The sequence below is a fragment of the Euprymna scolopes genome, chromosome 4 (genome assembly GCF_053919585.1).
Source record: "Euprymna scolopes isolate OS-2025 chromosome 4, ASM5391958v1, whole genome shotgun sequence".
Lineage (NCBI taxonomy): Eukaryota > Metazoa > Mollusca > Cephalopoda > Sepiida > Sepiolidae > Euprymna > Euprymna scolopes.
The window spans coordinates 15,174,231-15,194,536 of record NC_136485.1 but is presented as its reverse complement, the minus strand read 5'-3'; the positions used below and the strand labels follow the sequence as shown (position 1 = coordinate 15,194,536).

At 38.0% G+C, this 20,306-nt stretch overlaps 1 protein-coding gene across 5 annotated transcripts in view; it reads left to right on the top strand.

The window, feature by feature from the left end:
• LOC145266716 (activated Cdc42 kinase-like) overlaps positions 1-20,306 on the top strand; it is a 386,827-nt gene that overhangs the window by 60,723 nt on the left and 305,798 nt on the right. Inside the window, exon 1 of one of the 5 annotated variants that reach the window (XM_080122645.1) lies at positions 1,310-1,418. The exons of the other annotated variants lie outside the window; for them this stretch is intronic. The gene's annotated coding sequence lies outside the window, so the exon portion shown is untranslated. Of the gene's footprint in view, positions 1-1,309; positions 1,419-20,306 lie in introns of those variants that run through there. 5 annotated transcript variants of the gene reach the window in all.

The following is a 20,306-nucleotide window of genomic DNA, read 5'->3' as shown; positions in this document are numbered from 1 at the left end:
ATTTACGTACATTTTAAAAATAATAAATATTTGGCTGATCTATGTACATTTTAAAAAATAAAAATATTTTCTTTATTTAATTGTATTTAATTTAATTTTTTTACTAACGAATGTGTCGGACCATTTAGGAACACCCTGTATTTGACATTGGATTTAAAAACAACTATGTTGTAGTCTGCAGGGAAGCAATCATGTTAATGTTCCCCAAATTGTTCATGGGGAAAAAATTGTTAATGAAAATTCTGTTTGATGTTAGACACACAAAAGAAAAACAGGAAAGTTCTTTTATGTAATGGTAGAAGACGAGTTTTTGCTGTGAATGTCTTCTAAAGAAGAATCACATTGGAGCTCGGTCGAGCATCTACCATTGCAAATAACAAAATTGGAGAAAGCTTAGCTTTCTTCTGTGAAAAAGTTTGTTGAAAACAGAATGCAAAGTATTTTTATATTCTGTCAAGGTAAGAAAGCGATCATCCCCCACTAATGGAAAGAAAGAGTGCTCAAAACGGCACCTCCCCACATATGGCAGCAGGATTTTATAATGCTAAAGTTCTGTGGATTTTGTTTTGTCATTACGCACATTTCATCTGTACATGAATGTTTTGGTTGGTAAAAGTCTGAATAATGATGAGGAAGATGTTGATAGCAAACGAATGATGTAAATAATTAGTGGCTCATTAATTTTAATGCATCAAAAACCAAATTGCTATCTTTTCACCATAAATTCTCTGATCCCATTTGGCCTCTCATTTGACTCTGTTTGAAATTCTATCAAAAAAGACAATTCCTCCAAGGAAGTATGCCCCCCCCCCAACCTTATGTTATTTAGTATTAATGTTATCTATTGACTGATGCCTGTTGTGAATTGCTACACAGTGTGTCTGTAATTAATATTACTCCACCTTTTTTTTTCTTTGTTGAGCCACTTTAAAAGAATGAGACAGCAAGCATCATCAACAGCAGCTTATCTGTTTCTAGGCAACAGATAAGCTGAAAAAGTAAACATGGAGATAATTAGGAGGAGGAGGACAAAAGCTGAAGTAAATCACGGACATTCCATTCAACGACATGATAATTGCATAAGTGTCTTTTTTGTTGATTTAAAGTACAATGCGGATGTTTTCCCTTCTTAGCACAGAAAATAATTGTTGAGATTGGTTAACAATGTTTCTTTCATTAAATCTGCCTCTGATGAAAGAGAGCTTCACGATGAAAGATGATGAAAAATAAAATGCTGAAAGGCAATAACCCAACACCAACTTTACTGCTCGAATTATCTGATTAACATGTTATACCTTATATGGCATTGTATTTGAAGAAGGCATTTTTAGAACTTAATATGCCAAATCCAAGAAGATATTTCTTCCACCAACCGTAACCATCACGGAGACAAGTTGGTCTTCACCGGCACCAAATTGGTAAACTTTTTTTCTATTTTGGCTAAGCCTTTTTTGCTTGTTATATGCATACTCAAACCTTTTCGTAATATTTCTCCACCAATCTCCATATATAGTCTTGTAGCATTGGCGCACATTATTTTTCCTATTTCAGAATTTTTGAGATAAGAATTTATAATTTGGCATAATTTGAACTTTTGTCTTCATTTTGGTTATTTTCGCAACATTTTGACTGATGTAACCCGATTTTCTTCAGGTGCATTTTTTTTTCTGGAACAAATATGGAATTTTTAACTGAACCCTCCATTTACTCCATGTTCTGTTTCCATTAGCCACGACCTTAGTGATTATTGCATGTAGTAAGGATCAAAGCTCTAAAGATTGTTACTAGAACCAATTGTTAACATCTTTAATTGTTTGTTCACGAGAATAATTCTTGTATGAATTTCAGTAGCATTAATACATTAAATTTTATTTTAGATGTATAGTATTACAATTTATTACAAAAATGATAAGACATGGTTAATAGTTTAAGAAAGTTTTCTATTGCTATATTTTATTACGATTTATTGTGAAACTAACAAGATATGGTTAATAGTTTAATGTTAATAGTTTGGATAATACAAGAATGTTTTCTATTGCAATATCATTTGTGTTAATCAAACAATTATTCTCATCTTTAGTGCTATCTGCATAACAATTGTTCAATTAATCCGAATAATACAAACATTCATATCTCATCTCCAAAATTCAGAACTGTAATTTTTCTATTGTTGTATTTTGGCACTTTTTTTTTTACACAAGCATCACCACATTATCAAGGCCAAGAGGCCACTCAAGGATAAGGGTTAAAGAGTGTACAGTAGAAATTGGACAATATAGTAATCGTTAGTAATGGAAATTCGGTAAATTTGATAACTTATATGGAACGGCTCATCAAGAACTTTACGTTAGATTTGAAGACAACCATATTGTAGTCAGCCGGAAAGCAGGAAAACTGAAGACAATTCCACAGGCGTGCAGTTCTTAGAAAGAAGCTTTGTTCATGGAATCTACGTTTAGGTTTAGGCACAGATAAAGAGTGGGGGGGAATTATTGATAGTGTTTATAGCTAGACGAGTATTTCTTGTGAAAGTTTGGCAAGGGGGGACCATAGACTGAAGCTCAGTCGAACACTTTCCATGAAAATAACGATACATCAGAGACAAACTCGCAACATCTCATCTGTGAGATAGAGGTTGCAGGGAAGAGAAAAGGACATCTCGTACGAGGCTATAAAGTCTATTTTGAACTCTATCAAGGCAGGACAAGTCTTTTCTAGCAGCTCCTGCCCAGATGTGGCAACAGTATTCCCTCCTTGGACGTACCTGGCTCTTATATAGATAGAGAATTGCATCAACAGTGAGATATCTACTTCTGCATTATGCAGACGGCACATTCTTTTTCTTCGTGCGTTTCACTAAACTGTCAAAGAACAGGGGACGATAACTCATAATTTTTGGGAAATTCTTCAGAAACTTTATCTTAAAATAGATGTAAATTCTCTAAATATGTGTGATATTGCATTTGTTACAGTGACAATTTTAATTCAGTTCAAAAAATGTTTAGTAAAAAAAAAAAAACAAACAAAAAAACATCCAACGTTGCTTTAATTTGAAAAATGTTTCATTTAAATTATTAAATTGTTCAGAAACAAATTTAATTTTACTTTAAAAAAATCCAATGCTGCTTTAATTCAAAAATTGTTTTATTAAAATTGTTTTCTTATACAGTCTTTTCAAGAAATGTCTTTACATGTCTGCCGATTGTCTGTTCCTAAACACTGATCCCTCCGTTCTCAGTGTTGTCCATTCCCAGGGTCGTCCGTTCCCAAACACTGATCCTCCGTTCTCAGTGTTGTCCGTTCCTAAACACTGATCCCTCTGTTCTCAGTGTTGTCCGTTCTCAGGGTCATACGTTCCTTAACACTGATCCCTCCATTTTCAGTGTTGTCCGTTCCTAAACACTGATCCTCCGTTCTCAGTGTTGCACGTTCCTTAATACTGACCCCTCTGTCTCAGTGTCCACCATCCGTTCTGGACTGCCTTGACGTCCAGCTGATCATTCCAGACCCAGCGAGCAACCCTTAACCACGCTACGTATAGAGTACCAGTTCCCGACCTTAGCATCCAGCGACGTGCGGCCTCCCAGGCGACCAGCATCCAGATCCAACGATTAATTTTTTTGCTTCCTTTAAAAAAATAAAAGGCGAACCCTCGCCTTTAACCAAACAACCCGTGTCTGTCATTCTTCTTTGCCTTTTTGCTGTTTACCATTTGTCTGTGTCTACCTTGTTAGTTGTTGGGTCGATCGTCGACCTGCAACTTAGAGGTCAGTGTTAAGGAATGGGCAACACTGAGAACGGAGGGATCAGTGTTTAGGAACGGACAACAGGCAGGGAGCCAAGTGCGAGCAAGGTGGCAGGTGAGGCTGCAGGAGACACCAAGGGCTTGAAAGCTGCAGGAGTGAGCTGGAGGCACTGGAGCGAGCCGGGAGCACTGGAGACTAGAAGTGAAGTTCGCTGCCGGTGGGTCTCAAGAAGCAAGCAGTGGTTAATCGCATTTGTGAAAATACTTATTAGCTCTGATAATGGCTGTTTGAACTGCTGCTGAGAATGGCTGGTGCTGCTGCAATCATTCGGTACTGGTGGATTTGAACAACGTAACTGGTAGCGTCAGTCGTTGGTCCCTGGACGAGATGCCCCGACTTGGCCAAAATAAGCTGTATTCATTTTGCTGGCATAATATTAGTGAGGTTGGTCCCCATGAAAACAAACAAATGACTCTAATTCTAGAATGAAATTTATACAATCCAAAGTAGATTGGGAGTTTGTTGATTACGTCTAAATTAATTTCGTCTAAAGAGTAAAAATTTAATAGCCTGTTTTGTTGGTGTTTTGTTGATATATGTTCATGCGTTTCACTCGTGCTTAGCCGCATGTTACACTCGTGTTTAGCGAATGTTTCACTCGTGTTTAGCCGGTAAGAGAAGGAGCGTGGATGAAGAAAGAAAGGAAAGGAAAAAAAAAAAAAAAAAGGAGACGGTGATTTGAAACCGCGACAATATGATTTAAGATTTACTGTGTAAGAGTAGCTAATCATAAATTAAAATTTCAAACCTTTGAACACTTTCAGAATCTATTTGGTAAATGCCTAATTTTGAAAAAAAAAAAAAAAAAAAGAAGCTATTTTCTTGTAAACTTATAAAGATGAACTTTGTTCTAATGGCAGATGTACACACATGCTTACACCGCTTGCACACACAACATACTCTCATGCTCACACTTGCACATACAAAACATGCTTGCATACTCTCTCACTTGCACACACAACATACTCTCTCACTTGCACACACAACATACTCTCTCACTTGCACACACAACATACTCTCTCACTTGCACACACAACATACTCTCTCACTTGCACACACAACATACTCTCTCACTTGCACACACAACATACTCTCTCACTTGCACACACAACATACTCTCGTGCTCACACTTGCACATACACAATATGCTTGCATACTCTCTCACTTGCACACACAACATACTCTCTCACTTGCACACACAAGATACTCTCTCACTTACACACACAACATACTCTCTCACTTTCACACACAACATACCCTCTCACTTGCACACACAACATACCCTCTCACTTGCACACACAACATACCCTCTCACTTGCACACACAACGTATCCTCTCACTTGCACACACAACGTATCCTCTCACTTGCACACACAACGTACATACCCTCTCACTTGCACACACAACGTACATACCCTCTCACTTGCACACACAACGTACATACCCTCTCACTTGCACACACAACGTACATACCCTCTCACTTGCACACACAACGTACATACCCTCTCACTTGCACACACAACGTACATACCCTCTCACTTGCACACACAACGTACATACCCTCTCACTTGCACACACAAGATACTCTCTCACTTGCACACACAAGATACTCTCTCACTTGCACACACAAGATACTCTCTCACTTGCACACACAAGATACTCTCTCACTTGCACACACAAGATACTCTCTCACTTGCACACACAAGATACCCTCTCACTTGCACACACAAGATACCCTCTCACTTGCACACACAACATACCCTCTCACTTGCACACACAACATACCCTCTCACTTGCACACACAACGTACGCTCACACTCACAACATACTCACATACATTCACATGCGCACACTTGCACACACAACTTGCATACATTCATATGTGAAAGCAGACATACACACACACGTGCACTATATGCACATAAATAGTATTTGTGTGCCTCTAAACTATTGATGGATATATAAAAATTAGGTCACAACAAAAATAAGATGGTGTGGACTGATAAATTGATCATTTCTGTATACTTTAGGATTCTGCCCCCTCCCCCTGGCTGGGCAAGTTCTTTCTCTGGGTCGCTTTCTCATATCTAATCTTTCATTCTGAAAGCCTTACCCCATTCTCTTCGCCATACCTATCAGACTCTGACTTTTGATGTCATTCAAGGCTACATAAACTTTCTCACATTTTTCATTGCTTTTAAGGTAATCTTGAAATATATAAATTCCTATCCCACCCCTTTATCCAATCCTTAGATACATGTCTATTTTCTGCTATAAAGTATTTCTCTTCTTTATTGATTTTTTTTTTTTTTTTTTGCCAATCCTCAGACTTAATTGTGTTACCAGTCAATCCCACGGTGCGTTCTAAATAAAATGCCCAGCTCCTATTAGCAAGAAAACAAAAATGTCTGCCAGTGTTGGAAAATTTAAGCAAAATGAAGACTTCAAAGTCACAAACGCTGAACAAAAAGCAATTGCTTGCTGTATGTATACTGAATTCTCAAGTTTGATTTAATGACTTGAATAGAACTGAGCAGAGTATATGACGTGTTCTTCTTGTGTAACACGGTAAGCCCAAGTTTTTACTGTTCATTTGGGCAATTCTAACTACCAAATGTAGGAGAAATAATTCAATTCACATTTTTTGGTTCTTGTCAGATCAAGTTTGTTTTCCTTGATATGAAAAAAAAAAAAAAAAAAAGCAAAACACTTTTTCTCCTTGGTCTATATCAAAAATGCTTTTATTTCTTAGTTTAACTTATTTACAAATAGACAAACTGGTCTCATACCTGAGCGATTGTGGCATAATTACCCTCATCCATACTAGTCAGTCTCACTGCCAGGCTCTGTTGTCCTTGGCATCAGCTGTGTACATTTTAAATAACTTTTATTTACATCATCCAATGTCGTTTTGGAGCTAAAGAACTCTCACTCAATTCCTGATCAAATACTACCATTCTTTTACTGGTCATGCTCGTTGACATCCAAGGAATGTTTTTATTAAGTTCATTTCTTTCCAAAAGTTTTTATTTTTTATTTTTATTTATTTTTATTTTTATTTATTTATTTATTTATTTTTATCTCAAACCTGTCTGCAGGTAATCTGAGTTCAAACCCATGTTTTTCTCAATATTCAGCAGAACATGGGTTTGATTGCATTCTGAATATTTCTAATATTCACATGTATATTTCGTCAAGATGAAACTAAATTTCAATTCTAGTTACTCAACTGAGAAAGTTATGGGTGTGTGTAATATATAAATTCTTTCTACTAACAAAAGTTAAAAACCTGTGCCATTCAAACTAATGTTCTTATTTGTATGTTATAATAACTTATATTCTTTGCATTTAATGAAAATGTTTTGGAATCTAATAAATATATTCCATAACAATGGTATTGTATCATCTCTTTTTTACATGTTTGGGCGGCTGCCAAAAGACAGAACCGTGCAACTACGGAAACCTGTCTGCAACTGGATAGTCGGCCAAGTCAGTCAGTCACTTTTGCCATGTAAATGGTGTAGAATTAGACTTGGAATTAGTTCTTTTATACTTGGATTCTTTTAACAGTTCTTATCTAACACATTCATTTTCAAAAATAATTTCTCAGTTGGAAATCAAAATTTTCTATTAACTTGCATTTTTGTTCTCCCTCTTCTAAACAATTGTTAAAACTTTTTTCACATTTTTTTTCTTCCAAAAATGCTTACAAGAGAAATAATGTGTTCTGTCTTCTTTTTGTATATATTTTCAACTTGAGTAGTTAACCTCCTTTTAAGTGCACGTATATCGGCTTATCACGGTTGCTTTTCAAAAAAGAAGAATCCTTGTTAAAACTCTGCAAAGCTTATCTGTAAAAGTTGCTGCTGTTGAATTGGAGTTGGCCATCTGTTCTCTATCCCCACCCCCTTCTCAACCAAACTTTCCCTTTTAGTAGAGGATGATAGCTTTTTATAGATGATCCCAGAAACTCATCTCTCCAAGGGCAGATTGGGGGGAGGGTTGCTGTCCTGCTAACAATGGCACATATAATTATATCTGTTTCTTCTGCCCTGGAAAAGATGTAAAAATATGAAGAAAAGGATGGTTGTAAGTTTAGTCAAATGTGTTTGTATATTTTTTTATTTTTTTTATTTTTTTTGTCGTTTGCTGCTTGTCTCGCTCTTTCACTTCATTGGTTGCACAAAGTATGTAATTAGATTTCCACTTCCCTCGAAACCGTTCTGTTTCCTGCATTTAACAAGCGAGAGAAAAGGAGAATATAAACAAGGCAATATCTTTTTTTTTCCAAAATTTCTCAGCCTTTCCCCCTCTTCCCTTTCATCTCTCTCAGCCTTTCCCTCTCTTCCCTTTCATCTCTCTCAGCCTTTCCCTCTCTTCCCTTTCGCTTCTCTCAGCCTTTTCCCCTCTTCCCTTTCGTCTCTCTCAGCCTTTCCCCCTCTTCCCTTTTGCCTCTCTCAGCCTTTCCCTCTCTTCCCTTTCGCCTCTCTCAGCCTTTTCCCCTCTTCCCTTTCGTCTCTCTCAGCCTTTCCCTCTCTTCCCTTTCGTCTCTCTCGGCCTTTTCCCCTCTTCCCTTTCGTCTCTCTCAGCCTTTCCCCTCTTCCCTTTTGTCTCTCTCAGCGTTTCCCTCTCTTCCCTTTTGCCTCTCTCAGCCTTTCCCCCTCTTCCTCTTCGCCTCTCTCAGCCTTTCCCCCTCTTCCTTTTCGCCTCTCTCAGCCTTTCGCCTCTTCCCCTTCGCCTCTCTCAGCCTTTCCCCCTCTTCCCTTTCGCCTCTCTCAGCCTTTCCCCCTCTTCCCTTTCGCCTCTCTCAACCTTTCCCCCTCTTCCCTTTCGCCTCTCTCAACCGTTCCCCCCTCTTCCCTTTCGCCTCTCTCAGCCTTTCCCTCTCTTCCCTTTCGCCTCTCTCAGCCTTTCCCCCTCTTCCCTTTCGCCTCTCTCAGCCTTTCCCCCTCTTCCCTTTCGCCTCTCAGCCTTTCCCCCTCTTCCATTTCGCCTCTCTCAGCCTTTCCCCCTCTTCCTTTTCGCCTCTCTCAGCCTTTCCGCCTCTTCCCCGTTTGGCTCCTCAGCCTTTCCGCCTCTTCCCCGTTTGGCTCCTCAGCCTTTCCGCCTCTTCCCCGTTTGGCTCCTCAGCCTTTCCGCCTCTTCCCCGTTTGGCTCCTCAGCCTTTCCGCCTCTTCCCCGTTTGGCTCCTCAGCCTTTCCGCCTCTTCCCCGTTTGGCTCCTCAGCCTTTCCGCCTCTTCCCCGTTTGGCTCCTCAGCCTTTCCGCCTCTTCCCCGTTTGGCTCCTCAGCCTTTCCGCCTCTTCCCCGTTTGGCTCCTCAGCCTTTCCGCCTCTTCCCCGTTTGGCTCCTCAGCCTTTCCGCCTCTTCCCCGTTTGGCTCCTCAGCCTTTCCGCCTCTTCCCCGTTTGGCTCCTCAGCCTTTCCGCCTCTTCCCCGTTTGGCTCCTCAGCCTTTCCGCCTCTTCCCCGTTTGGCTCCTCAGCCTTTCCGCCTCTTCCCCGTTTGGCTCCTCAGCCTTTCCGCCTCTTCCCCGTTTGGCTCCTCAGCCTTTCCGCCTCTTCCCCGTTTGGCTCCTCAGCCTTTCCGCCTCTTCCCCGTTTGGCTCCTCAGCCTTTCCGCCTCTTCCCCGTTTGGCTCCTCAGCCTTTCCGCCTCTTCCCCGTTTGGCTCCTCAGGCTTGCCACCTTTCACCCTCTTCCCTTTCGCCACTCTTAACGTTTAACCCCCTCTCTTTCGCCACTCTTAACGTTTAACCTCCTCTCTTTCGCCTCTCTTAACGTTTAACCTCCTCTCTTTCGCCTCTCTTAACGTTTAACCTCCTCTCTTTCGCCTCTCTTAACGTTTAACCTCCTCTCTTTCGCCTCTCTTAACGTTTAACCTCCTCTCTTTCGCCTCTCTTAACGTTTAACCTCCTCTGTTTCGCCTCTCTTAACGTTTAACCTCCTCTGTTTCGCCTCTCTTAACGTTTAACCTCCTCTCTTTCGCCTCTCTTAACGTTTAACCTCCTCTCTTTCGCCTCTCTTAACGTTTAACCTCCTGTCTTTCGCCTCTCTTAACGTTTAACCTCCTCTGTTTCGCCTCTCTTAACGTTTAACCTCCTCTCTTTCGCCTCTCTTAACGTTTAACCTCCTCTCTTTCGCCTCTCTTAACGTTTAACCTCCTCTGTTTCGCCTCTCTTAACGTTTAACCTCCTCTGTTTCGCCTCTCTTAACGTTTAACCTCCTCTGTTTCGCCTCTCTTAACGTTTAACCTCCTCTGTTTCGCCTCTCTTAACGTTTAACCTCCTCTCTTTCGCCTCTCTTAACGTTTAACCTCCTCTGTTTCGCCTCTCTTAACGTTTAACCTCCTCTCTTTCGCCTCTCTTAACATTTAACCTCCTCTCTTTCGCCTCTCTTAACGTTTAACCTCCTCTCTTTCGCCTCTCTTAACGTTTAACCTCCTCTGTTTCGCCTCTCTTAACGTTTAACCTCCTCTGTTTCGCCTCTCTTAACGTTTAACCTCCTCTGTTTCGCCTCTCTTAACGTTTAACCTCCTCTCTTTCGCCTCTCTTAACGTTTAACCTCCTCTCTTTCGCCTCTCTTAACGTTTAACCTCCTCTCTTTCGCCTCTCTTAACGTTTAACCTCCTCTGTTTCGCCTCTCTTAACGTTTAACCTCCTCTGTTTCGCCTCTCTTAACGTTTAACCTCCTCTGTTTCGCCTCTCTTAACGTTTAACCTCCTCTGTTTCGCCTCTCTTAACGTTTAACCTCCTCTCTTTCGCCTCTCTTAACGTTTAACCTCCTCTCTTTCGCCTCTCTTAACGTTTAACCTCCTTTCTTTCGCCTCTCTTAACGTTTAACCTCCTTTCTTTCGCCTCTCTTAACGTTTAACCTCCTCTGTTTCGCCTCTCTTAACGTTTAACCTCCTCTCTTTCGCCTCTCTTAACGTTTAACCTCCTCTCTTTCGCCTCTCTTAACGTTTAACCTCCTGTCTTTCGCCTCTCTTAACGTTTAACCTCCTCTGTTTCGCCTCTCTTAACGTTTAACCTCCTCTGTTTCGCCTCTCTTAACGTTTAACCTCCTCTGTTTCGCCTCTCTTAACGTTTAACCTCCTCTGTTTCGCCTCTCTTAACGTTTAACCTCCTCTGTTTCGCCTCTCTTAACGTTTAACCTCCTCTGTTTCGCCTCTCTTAACGTTTAACCTCCTCTGTTTCGCCTCTCTTAACGTTTAACCTCCTCTCTTTCGCCTCTCTTAACGTTTAACCTCCTCTGTTTCGCCTCTCTTAACGTTTAACCTCCTCTCTTTCGCCTCTCTTAACGTTTAACCTCCTCTGTTTCGCCTCTCTTAACGTTTAACCTCCTCTGTTTCGCCTCTCTTAACGTTTAACCTCCTCTGTTTCGCCTCTCTTAACGTTTAACCTCTTCTGTTTCGCCTCTCTTAACGTTTAACCTCCTCTCTTTCGCCTCTCTTAACGTTTAACCTCCTCTCTTTCGCCTCTCTTAACGTTTAACCTCCTCTCTTTCGCCTCTCTTAACGTTTAACCTCCTCTCTTTCGCCTCTCTTAACGTTTAACCTCCTCTCTTTCGCCTCTCTTAACGTTTAACCTCCTCTCTTTCGCCTCTCTTAACGTTTAACCTCCTCTCTTTCGCCTCTCTTAACGTTTAACCTCCTCTCTTTCGCCTCTCTTAACGTTTAACCTCCTCTCTTTCGCCTCTCTTAACGTTTAACCTCCTCTCTTTCGCCTCTCTTAACGTTTAACCTCCTCTCTTTCGCCTCTCTTAACGTTTAACCTCCTCTCTTTCGCCTCTCTTAACGTTTAACCTCCTCTCTTTCGCCTCTCTTAACGTTTAACCTCCTCTCTTTCGCCTCTCTTAACGTTTAACCTCCTCTCTTTCGCCTCTCTTAACGTTTAACCTCCTCTCTTTCGCCTCTCTTAACGTTTAACCTCCTCTCTTTCGCCTCTCTTAACGTTTAACCTCCTCTCTTTCGCCTCTCTTAACGTTTAACCTCCTCTCTTTCGCCTCTCTTAACGTTTAACCTCCTCTCTTTCGCCTCTCTTAACGTTTAACCTCCTCTCTTTCGCCTCTCTTAACGTTTAACCTCCTCTCTTTCGCCTCTCTTAACGTTTAACCTCCTCTCTTTCGCCTCTCTTAACGTTTAACCTCCTCTCTTTCGCCTCTCTTAACGTTTAACCTCCTCTCTTTCGCCTCTCTTAACGTTTAACCTCCTCTCTTTCGCCTCTCTTAACGTTTAACCTCCTCTCTTTCGCCTCTCTTAACGTTTAACCTCCTCTCTTTCGCCTCTCTTAACGTTTAACCTCCTCTCTTTCGCCTCTCTTAACGTTTAACCTCCTCTCTTTCGCCTCTCTTAACGTTTAACCTCCTCTCTTTCGCCTCTCTCAGCCTTTCACCCTCTCTCTCAGTCTTTTGCCCTCTCTTTCAGCCTTCCTCCCCGTCTACCTTTGCCTCTTTCTCTCTCAGCCTTTGTGTTTTTATCCTATCTCTCTCAGTGTCCACTCTTCCCATCGGCTTTCCTGCCTTTCCTTCTCCCCTGCCCTTCTGCCTCCTCTCATATGTGTCAACAATAGGATTTCTAAGCAATTAAAATGTAAATCATACTTTTTTTTATTTTTAAGGTAATTACAACAATAATAATAATAAATACTGTGGATGATAATCTTTTTGCAAATCGACCATCTCCTGAAATTGACGTGGATTTGTTTTACAGGTTAATTAAACACTGATGTTGCTTTTTCTTGTAAAATAAGATTATTTCACACATAATTTAAACTTTTTGAAACCACATAAAATATCTTTCTCAAGGAACCAGAAAATCTCACATGATCTTTGGAAACGAAAAATATATTCAGTTGCTTTTTAAATTTAGATCAACTAACACTGAATAAATTCAAAATAAGCACGCAAACAGTCTGAGGGCTTTCCTCTGAAATCCTGTTGCTCTCGAAGTGTATCAATTTGTCGACTGGATTTCTTTTGGGAATTATTTCTGTCTGTAAAATAATCCAGTTGTTGCTAAGTGACTTTTCATAAACATTTTGATCTTTCAAAGATAAACGCCAGAATACTTTTTGGCCTGTTTTTCAATTTTGAGTTGAGGTGGTGTAATGATGACATTTTCAGATTAGACATGCCAGGTTCAAGTTGTGTCACAGCTGCAAATTCACTTTAGCTGATACCTTTGGGGGAAAGCTGCTCCCACCAACTATGCTAGACTCTCAAACTTTAAAATAACTGTGACCATGTCGGTCCTTGGAATGTGTCACCTTTTGCACCTGTACCGACATTACTTATCTGTGGTAATCAGATGCACATACATTCTGCTTTATCTGAGAGTCTGATTTCTTTTAAGATCTGTATATCAAAAAAATATGAAACCGCTTACTTAGTCAGTAGTAGGTAACTTGGCATCCCCTACTCATCATTCTGGTGCTGCCAGATCAGGCTGTCTGACGATATCAGTTTCCTGACTTAAATGTACCAAATATTGTTTTCTTTTTTCTTTACCTTTGAAAAACTGGGTCCTGTTCTGCAAAGCTAAACACAGTTTTTCTCTACAAAACAAGGAAACTAAACATGAATAAATATCCAAGGCTATAAAGGACTTGAAACATAAAAACTTATGGCAAAATGATTAAACCTGAAAATAGTTGATAGAACGTAAAACAAAACCACCAAATTAAACACCATGAATAAATATTTGAAGAAATAAACAGCTTGAAACTTTTTTTAAATTATCAGGTTCGGCATTAAATAACCCCAAAAATGGTTGATAAAGTGTAAAACAAAACCACCAAACCTCTGCTAATTAAAGTAATTTCACCTATGGGCTTGATTTAAGCTCTGTAAATTTTGACTTTGGCAGCTTGTTATTACTGTTTTCTAGTTTAACTTTCTGTTGTATCCATGTTTGTTAATGGTTTCAGTATCTTGATATCATTGGCAATACAGCACACAGCTGGTTCAGCTTTATTTGATAAGCAGATAATCCAACTGCAATTTGGTAACTTCAGCACACTAGACTACAATGTGATTGGTGGGGATGGGGGTAGAAATGGGTGTTGCCTACCACATAATAATTTACGGCATCAAGCTTTTGAAATCCATAACATTAAATTAGTGATTGTCAACAAATTGTCTTTTCAATATTTGCCTCTTTATGCATTTCAGTTGCTAGCAAATATAAGGACATTGTTGGATGGTGTGTTTGAAGCCTGTGTTGATCATCTTCAGAGAAATCATTCTCTACTTGGTCATAGGAATTCAGTGCCACACCGGTTCCTGCCAGATCACCAAAGTTAAGCAACAATGAGCCTGGCTAGTACCAAATGAGTGACGATTTGGGAGGGTTGGCGCTGTATGTACTGCACCAAGTCCTAAGAAATTTCCAGGTTGGTATCTGGAAGTGCATTAATTCACTTGGAGACATGCACTCCTATTATGCATCTGATGACATTGGCAGCAAGACGTTGGATAGCCATGAAGGAGGATGAATCTCTAGCAGATCAACAGTTCTATGGTATTAAGAGTTATGTTATTCGACTGTAACTAGGCGGATGATCTAAGGACAACGGATAGGTGCAAACAGGTGAGTCAGAGGCTATTGAACTGGGGAAGGTAATGGCAACCCACCCCATGTATCCTGCCAAGTTCAAAATCATGTGATGTCTTCAGAGGGGTCAGATCAACAATGGACTAAGGCCTATGGAGAACACTAACCAGGATTTCATCTATAGCATAAACATGCCACGATACAAGAAGATATGCCGACAATACTGTGATGTTAAAATCTTTCAGCTTGATTTTGATCAGAGGAGGCCGTATAGAATGTGACTTCATATAAGATCTTTTTAGTAAAAAAAAAAAAAAAAAATATGCAGCTTTGTTGTTTCACTTGTATATCATAAATTGCAGCTAATTTACCTGTGAAAACTGAAACCAGTCGTTCAGAGTTTAATAAAATACAATTGTACTAAAAAAAAAAGATGGAATAAATATTATGTGAACATTTAATAATTTTTTTTTAGAATAGGTAATAAATGTTAATGCCTTTTATTTGCATTTCAGTACTGAATTTTTTTTTTTTTTTTTTAACTAAAATAAAAAACAAGAAATATGAAATGACATTGCATGTTATAGGAAATAATTTTGTTTGATCTGTCATCGAGGCAATTCTTTGGATAAATTTTTAAAGAAAAGTGATGAGAAAGTTTCATTAAAACTTACAATATCTGTGTGACAGAAAGTCCCATGCATGCACGAACATTTGTGCTTCAGTTGGAATATGATTTTGGATCTCTCTTAGAAATCCAAACATTTCTTCCTCCTTCAAGGGAAAGTAATGTCAGAGGATTAGTTGTCTGAGAGGCCCTGCCACCCAGAGTACCTTTTTTCAGGAACTGAATTCCTCACTATAAACATCGTCTTATTTTGCTGCCATAGAAAAAGGGGCAGTGAAATATACTTAATGTCTCCTCAAAAAGGAAAGAAAATCATTCGTCCATCAAAAAGTATATCTGGAATCAGGGTGGTGTACTTATTTTGTAAAGGTTTAGGGTTAGACGGTTTTTGTGGAGGTTGGAGCTAAAAATTGGTTATCTGTATTAGTGGAAGTCATTTTAGTGTTGTTTTAAGGTGGTTTACAAAAGTGTCCGTAGTTCTTCAAAATCTTTGTTTTAAGTTCTTGCAAGCTACATGAAATGTGGCAGTAACACATTATTAACCAAGACCATAAATGGTGTTGATTATCGATGCAGATGCAACTTGGATTTCTTAAGCGATAATTGTCTGAAAACCATTAATATACACTGCTGTTATCAAACGCCAAAAAGTGTTAAATCATTTAATCTGTAATTGGAACCCTAAGAGTTACTACAACCGAGAATGAGTGTGAACCTGGGAATAATGGCAAGTAATGAGTTACTATACACTCGCTAAAACTCCCAAACTGGAGTCTCACCCCCAGATGCATTCAAATTCTACTTGTGAGGACACGTTCTTTGCTTTTCTTGTCAACACTAGTTTTGATTTTTATGTTCCTAAATAGGGGTCCATCGAAAAATATCAACAGCAGACTGTACAGGGCCCATGGCACATTGTCTGCTTGTATAGACATTTCTTGCCTGTTGGGTCTAATATCGGATGCATATACATTGTTTGTGATAGATTATTTTTTAGAGGGACCTTATGAAAATTCCACGGTGGTTTCTCCATCTGTGTAATTTTCTCTTAATAATATTCATAATAATAATCATAATCTTAATAATACTAATATATTAACAAACTTCCTTTTGAAATGATGTCTATCACAGTTAATACTAAATAATAAAATACTTTTATAAAAAAAATTGTCATTGTCAGCTAAATATAAATGAAACAAATTTGTTTATTTGAAATTCTAGCAATTTCATTCTTTTAAAAACTATAAATTTTTTATATTTTTACCATAAATATCAAATGTCCGATAAATATTCTTCAGATCAATAAAACGAATGTCACTTTTTCAAACGTATTTATTTACAATCTGTTCTGTCTTAGTTGACTGAGTGAAATAATTTAATTTTTGGAACAATTTATTTTAAAATAGTTGTTGTCGGAAAAGTGATAATGTGCATCCGAATGTGAAGTGCCTTAGCGTATTATTGTCTAGATTTTGATTTGTTATTTTGAACTTGATGCATTATAGCAGATATAATTTAACGTAAAATACTTGCTATAAGTTTTGATTAACTGCTTACTATCTATACAGATGACACGGCTATCTAGCGTGGCAATCTTAAGAGCATTGGTGATCAATATCTTGCTGTTTCTTTCTCTTTGAATCTGAAGCATGTGAAGTGATTAAAGGGGGAGTAGTTCATTGCTTTTAATGCTTTTAATTCCAAGGTTCTCTCCTTTCACCAACAATGCTCAGATCCTTGTTTTATCTCGGTTGAAATGAATTGCTCTCTCCTTGATAAAGCCCCTTGTTTCGATAAACTCCAACACCCAACTTTCATTCCAGATCTAAAATAGAAGACATTTCCTACCTGTTGCTAAGGTTCTGCCGTTTCCAATGTAGATTGTGCTTTCGACAATAAAGATAAAACTCAACAAAATTGAAGATGTGCACAATGCTGCTGTATGGTTGTGAGACATGACCATTGTGTAAAGATCTTCAAACACTTGACATGTACTGCCTTTGGTGCATTCTGTGCATCGGTTTCTCTGACCAAATTCCAAACTGCACCCTCTATGCAAGATACAACACCGTGAGCATCGCAGGGATTCTTCTTAAAAGGAGACCTCATCATTTGGTCACATTCTTCAACGCCCTCAGAATTTATTCACAAGTTGGTAGCCGCAATTACACCTGTCTGCTGAAAGAAGGGCAGAGGCTACCAACTGAAGATGTGAATAGGAACAATGAGGACAAACCTGTCGAGTGATTGTTGTTCAACACTGGAACTTGGAATAGCCAAAGTATGTCAAGAACTCTACCGCCGATTGCAAGGGTCGACTCCCTTGATGAGAGATACAGTGAGCTCATTTGAAACTGACTCAATCCAGTTACTGAAAAATTGTTTGAGTTGTTTGATTGCTTCAGGAAGTACTGGAGTCCTGATGCAATAGTCTACCTATACAAGAGCATAATATGCCCTAAGATAGAGTACTACTAGCACATATGGGGAGTTTCTGCTCCAAGCACTAGTCCAGAATTGATTTTGCAGTCTATCAAGAAAAGATTTTTGTTCTCCACAGCCTTTTTCAGACACAAATGATGTGGCTATTCTTTCTCAATTTTATCTTTATTTCCATTTTATCTTTATTTCCATGGAAGGTGTATTGCAAAATTCACTTTATATAATGAAAATTAAACTGATTGGCTGGACTCACAGAAGAGACGTTGCAAGTCTTCCTCTACTTTATGGCTATTTACAAAGTAGGTGCTCGACTGAGCTCCAATCTTTGGTTGCTCTATGTAAGACATTCACAGCAAGAACTAGTTTCTCTACTGCCATTGCAAAGAACATGCACTTTTCCTCTAAATTTTGATAGTTTTTTTTTTGCAAACTGTCTTTTACCCTAACTGAAAAATAATGGTTTAATTGTTCTTTTCTTAAGTGCACCTAGCATCAGATAGAATTTCCACAGACAGTTTATTTTCAAGAACTTCCTATTTGTGGGATGCATTATCACATGACTGCTTCTTTGCAAACTATAACGTGGTCATCTTCGAATCCAATGTCAAATATTTAATCAGAAATCGTTCAATTAAGTAATCCAATTCATTCCATTCATCATTCAACTAAAAATTTGTCCATTTTAATAATCTTTACCCTTGAGTGGCTTTTAGCCTTATTAAGTGGTGATCCAATAGTAAAAAGTTAACTCTAGTGGCATCTTAATGTGACTATTTAATCAATTTCTCTTGTTGAATGACATAGAAAGTTCAGTACTAAAATTAAACAAAATGAAAAAAATCATTTGTAATATTTAATTTTGTAGAAAGATGTATGGATTTGTTCATTTTTTAATAATTCGAACTATATATTCCAAACATGCAACTCTAAATCTTTAAAAAAAATCTCATGTACAAAAAATGTTCTCCAACATGTCAACAATTTAAATAAGAGACAAAATACTTTGCAAGAAAAAGACAACCAACCATTTAATAAATGGCAAAGATTTTGATGTATGTCTGGGAGTTCTTCGTAGTTTGTTTTCCATCATGGAACACTTTGTGGTTTTAATTGGAGTTGTAAACTTTTCATTGGCTCCTCTAATGCAATGTATTTGTTCAGATTCCTTGGCTCTGACTCTGCAGCCATGATTGTGTGACATGCCCCTTCTGAGGTTAGCTTTGTTATCCGATTGTGATAAATTAATTTAAAAAAAAAAAAAATTTCCTAAGGTTGCGTGGAAGGACGCAAGGAGCTACACGCCAGCCCATATTTAATTGACTTCCTCTATCAAAAAGAGCATTTTAAATGGGGGTAATAATTATCTGCTCTTCTCGACTTAAACACAAACTATAGGCTTGTGTGTTATATAAAATAGATATCAGATGAATAGATAGATTTATTTAGCAATCAGCTGTTCTGTCGCTGTAAGAAATGGTAGGTCAGAAGTTTCAGCATATATTTTTAACATGAAAGGTAATCAATTCAACATGTGTGTGTATATATATATATATTTTTTTTTTTTTTCCTTTTTAATAAAATAGGTAATATATACAAATTTCAAAAGATGATAATACATATATAAGTTCATAAGTCTTTTTTTTGTCTTTTTTTTCTTAAGCTCCCAATAACAAAAAGAACAAGATGAATTCACAACATAAATAAATTAGAGTTGCTCCCCGTTATGTCACTTGGAAGACAAATTTATAACAAAAACCGTTTACAGGGTTATGCCCATTACATCAATATTTTCTTTTGTTTTATTTCTTTGTTTATATTTCTTCTTTGTCCCTTTTATTATTTTCTTTTTTCTTTTGGACGATATTTTTTCTTTTTTTTATTTATTAAACTCTAGCGAGATTTCTGAGTTTTCGACATTTAATGGTTCGATTTATATATATATATCTTTATGACTGACAAATGAGAAGAGTAAAAAGTAGACCAACCTTTAGTTTATGCTGGTTGACAACAAATGTTTTTTCTTTACATTTTTCTCGTGGTGTGTTTTTTTTTTTTTTTTTAACAGCGGAGTTGCATAGACGTCTATCCTTCTTGAAATCTTTTCTGCAACTGACTCGCGTTTCAAATTCATAACGGTTAACTTTCTTCAAAAGAAACGCTGATTACATCTTTCTGAATTTTAAATATATCAGCGTTTTTTTTCTTTCTTTTTTGTTTGTTTTTTCGCTGTTGCCGTCGTCATGGTGACGGATTGGTTTGCTTGGTTGTTTTTATTCCTTTGTGTTTTGGAATTTTAACCATTAAATTTATTTATTTTTGTCAATACGATATTGACATATTTCAATATCGCAGCAATTGTCAGGGACATAAGTTGCAATGAAGAACTATTAAATTTGCCTTTAATTGCTACTTTTTTTTTTTTTTTTTAAACCAAACAATTATCTTAAATGACCCATTCTTTTTTTTTTTTTTTTTTTTTTTTTTTTTTTTTTTTTTTAACCATGTTATTTTATTCCCAACATTTCCATAGCCTCCACAGTGGAGAAATGGTTAGCCAGCAATTCTCTTTTTTGTAATTTTTTATTTCATAATTCCTGGTAAGATAAAAAGAATTAAACCTTTTAAATTTAATGATTGAATGAGGAACCACGTCTTTTTGCTCCACCATATTATCATTCCTTTTATTCTTAGTCAATTTTGCGAGTGGAACCCAATGTGGTTGTAGGTGGCGGAAGGACAATGACATTAATTCATGTCAATTTCGCCAAATCTAAAGTTTTTAAGCACACTCTGCATTTTTTAGGACTCTTTGGAGATCTTTGTGCACTCATGCTCCAAGCCCTGAACCTCTTAATGAGTTCTATTCATATTTTTTAATTTTAA